The sequence below is a fragment of the Orcinus orca genome, chromosome 13 (genome assembly GCF_937001465.1).
Source record: "Orcinus orca chromosome 13, mOrcOrc1.1, whole genome shotgun sequence".
Lineage (NCBI taxonomy): Eukaryota > Metazoa > Chordata > Mammalia > Artiodactyla > Delphinidae > Orcinus > Orcinus orca.
In genome coordinates, this window is record NC_064571.1 from 76,658,076 (window position 1) to 76,662,234 (window position 4,159).

At 53.9% G+C, this 4,159-nt stretch overlaps 1 non-coding gene across 1 annotated transcript; it reads right to left on the reverse strand.

Moving 5' to 3' along the window:
- Window positions 1–2,764: 2,764 nt before the first annotated feature.
- Window positions 2,765–2,837, reverse strand: TRNAC-GCA (transfer RNA cysteine (anticodon GCA)). The gene has a single exon. It is a non-coding gene; the product is annotated as a tRNA-Cys (tRNA).
- Between the last annotated feature and the right edge of the window lie 1,322 nt (window positions 2,838–4,159).

A 4,159-nucleotide genomic window follows, 5' to 3' on the forward strand; every position in this document is an offset into this window, starting at 1 on the left:
AACACAGCAAAAAGAAATAAATTAATTGATAAACTCCTACCCCAAACGTCTTCCTAAAAAAAAAAAAATCAAAATCCAGTATTTTTTGTTTTTTTAAATTTAAGTATAGTTGATTTACAATCAGTAATTCATTCTTACCGTTGTGCAGTTCTTCAACAAACACATACAGTTGTGTAACTCACCACAATTATGATATACAACAGTGTCAGCTCCCCTAAAACTCCCTCCCATCCCTTTGTAGTCGAACCTCCCACGCCACTCCCCAGACCCGGCAGCCACGGATCTGTTTCTGTGCCGGTAGTACTGCCTTTTCCAGATGTCCTATAAATGGAATCATATAGCACGGAGCCTTCTGAGTCTGGCTTTTTTCACTTAGAAGACTCCATCTGAGCTTCATCCGAGCTCTTGCATCAGGATCTGCTCCTTTGTGTCGCTGAACAGTGTTCCATGGTACCGATAATCACCCCAAACTAGAAAAACCCAACTGCTCTTCAACTATAGGGATCTCCTTATTTCTAGATTCGTAAGTCAGAACACTTCCTTTGTCCAAGTACAAATCCTGATTTAGTATGCAGAAAGCATGGTGCCTATTGCCTGAGGGTGAGAAGTTAATTTCAAGACCCTGCAGAGGTTAACAGGCCCCTTGTGAAGAGGGGGACCAGGGCCAGAGGACGGGACACCTGCTCCAGGTCTGTGGGACCGACTGCCCTACCTCCTTAGGGGCAGGCCCACCCCCAGCCTGCACAGCGTGTCTGGTGAATCGGAAAATGTTCCCCATTTGGGGCCCAGCTCATTTGGCGGACGGTGCCTTTATCCGTTAAGAGAAAGGCACCGTTCCCTCTAGGCCGGTGAGCCTCACAGCAGGACAACAGGATTTCAGCCCCAACTTGCTCCTTGACCCAGACAAAGCTCACAGGCAGCCCAGATTGGGACCTCCCACCCTCAAAGGCTGCAAAGTGCTGAGACTGCAGACCCAGGAGGCAAGCAAGCATGAGACCCTGTGTGAGCCTCAGAGCTGGCCTGTGTGGTGTTCCCCACGTTGCCTCAGGGTCTCAGTGGGCAGTCGGGATCCCAGAGACCTTGCCAGGGGAGCATCTTGACCTGTCAGGAGCCTAACCTGTCAGGACCCACATTGGCCTCCCCTTGGCACACCTGTTCCAGCAGCCCCAGATCTAAGGGCTTCCCCCGACGGGGGCTCTTGGCCCCCACGTTAGCCCCCAAAGTGAAGGTGGTGTGCGAGAGCAGGAGGTGTGGTCACCTCTTCAGAGCTCGTGGGGAAGGCAGGTTAGCACAGTGGTTAAGAAAAAGCCCAGAGCGAGTGGCCTGTGCTCAGATCCTGGTTGCTCCCTCTGCCAATCACATGACCGCCCTCACGGGGTGTCCTGAGGACTCCTGGGTATCATACAGACAGCATTTGATCATTGCTTCCTCTCAGCAAATGGCAGACTTTGGGGTTAAACCAGTGACAGCAGCACCTGCTGACAAGATGTCAGGAGCCCCAGGTGGACATTCTCTTGCTAGGGTTCTCTCCCTCAGCCCTGTTCCCTGGTGGGATGTGCCTGTAGGTGAGATGACCGCTCCCACCTTTCAGGATTCTGCCAGAGCAGGTTGACCAGACCCCGTGAGGACCAGGTCCAGGGGCTTCAGTGCTGCCATCCCAGCACCCAGCCTTCTGGGGGGCGTTCCTGCAGCCTGAGGGTCCACACAGGGCTCCAGGCTTCCCAGTGCAGAAGCGGCCTGAGCCTCCCCGACGGGTCCAGCCTGGCGGCTCTGAGCCACGACAGAACCTGCGTGGGCTCGTCCAAGTTCCAGCTGAGGGCTGCCTAGCCATAGTCCACAGAAGGAGGAAGAATTTCACCAACCACTTTTCTCTATACCACCAGGTTCTCAAGGCCACATAAAATATGTATCTGTTTTCTCTTCTTAAGACGTTTTGCCATATCAGATGTGCTACCACTCGAAACTATGAAAAGTCTTTCCTGGTGTGACAGACAAGTGACTTTCAGGCCTGAGAATGCAGACAGGAAGCAAAGCCTCCTTCCTTCCATCACAGGGACCTCGTTATGCTCTGTGCACCTAAGTGCCCACAAAATCACTGTTCCCACGGTGAGCTTAGCTGTCCCTGAGATGTGCTTTTCAGCTACAGCTCAGTGTGAGGTTGGCTACCCAAGGCTCATAGGACACCCTTCCCCAGACAGGGCTCCTTCCCTCGCTACAAGGTTTACGGGGTGTATTCAATCATCAGCTCCTCTCGTTCTCACAAACTCCTGGGGCCTCACAGTGGTGCAGGTATTGGTATTGTTCCCATTCTACAGATGAGGAAACAGAGGTCTGCAGAGGAGAAAGATTTGTTGAAGGTCACCCCTCCCCCAACTCAGTTCTGTGGCCCATGGTGGGGGGCAGAGGAGGGGCCTAGTGGGGAGCGGAGGGTCTCTCTGCCCAGACACGCCCGGTCCAGACCCAACGGTCAGCCCTTCTCTGTCTTTCCAGCCCCCGTCCTCACTGCACCCACAGACAGAGCAGGTTTCTCCGATGAGCCAGGAGAAGCTGCTCACCCCACAGAGGGCAGCCTGGGAGCCTGGACCCGGTGCTCAGCCAGGGTCTGCCAGGACTATATGTGGGACCAAAGCCTGAACCTCCTTAGGCCTCATTTTCCTCGTTTGAAAGCTAGGAAAGCTGCTGCCTACCTTTAGGTTCAGGTTCAGAGACTTTGGAAGAGATTTTTTTTTTTTTTGGCCACACCGCGAGGCTCGCGGGATCTTAGTTCCCTGGCCAGGGATCGAACCCGGGCCCCCTGCAGTGCAAGCGTGGAGTCTTAACCACTGGACCACCAGGGAGTTCCCTAGAAGAGATTTTTTAAAAATTCCATGTCCTGACACATGCCAGCCAGCAAGATTTGCGATAATTACTAATAACAGCCTGACACACACCTACCCTCCAAATTCAGGGGCTCTGCACCTTGACCCCACTTTACTTGCTGCGTGACTCCCTTAGAACCTCGGTTTTCTCGTCCGTGAAATGGGACTAACAGCTCTTATCTCATAGGGCAGTGCGGGGATTAAATAGGATAATGTGAGGTAAACCGCATCACAAAAACTGAAGTTTGCTGTGGCACTTTGTAAGCACTCCATAAATAGTGGCCATTACTCTTATGTTGACGAGAACCCTGAGAGACAGGCATGACTACCCCATTTTACAGATGAGGAAACTGAGGTCCCAAGCCATGACTTCATACAGCTGCTGAGTGACCAAGCTGACTTGTAAACCCAGGTCTTTTTCACTCGGAAGCACATGGCACTCCCTTGAACACTGCTGCTTCCTGTTTCATCCATTTTGGTCACACAGGACCACCTGGACGGGACATGCAGGAGGTTCTTCTAGGCTGGGGCTGCCCCAGCAAGCCCTGAGGCTATTCCCAGGCACAGGATAAGATGCTCCTCCACCCCCAAAATGCCTGGGTGCTGGTGCCAAAGTCAACAACGATAACCTGCCCTGCAGGACACCACGGTCACAAGGACACAAACAACAGCTCCCTTCTGCCCAGCCCCTGCCAGCTCTGTGCCCCTGGGGGTGGGCTGGGGGTGACACCTGGCCTATCTCAGATCCAGGAGCTGAGGGATGGCCCCCGTCCCCCAATCCCTGCCCTGCAGCTCTCCTAGGAAGCTAGCCAAGAAGGTGGCTCTGGGGTCTGCCAGGAAACATCCAAGATCTCGACTTGGGCCCCTGGGGCGGCTCTCCCCCTGGGGCCCTGAGCATGAAACTTCATGCATCTCATGCCCTCAGCACAATCACTGAGGCCTTTCCTGGAGAGCCCACAGTTTCGTGGTACGGACAGACCCGCATTATTGAACAATATAGATGTCCAGGGCAGTATCCTAGGGACACAGATGAAGGGCACCTAGTCCAGCCTGGGGAGTCTGAGAAACAGCCTGGAGGGGGAAACATCTGAATGGGGTATTATTAAAGGAGCTGGCCAGGCCAAGCAGGAGAGGGGTGTTTGGGGCACGTGCTAGGTGCACTCAGGGACCTGCAGGTCCTATCTAGTGGGCGGTATCTGTAGGGGGGCAGGCGGGAAAGCAGTGGGAGATGAGGCAGGAGGGACAACAGGGGCCGGTAAAGGAGGGCTTGCACCCTAGGCCGGGGTAAAGGGAAGAGGTGT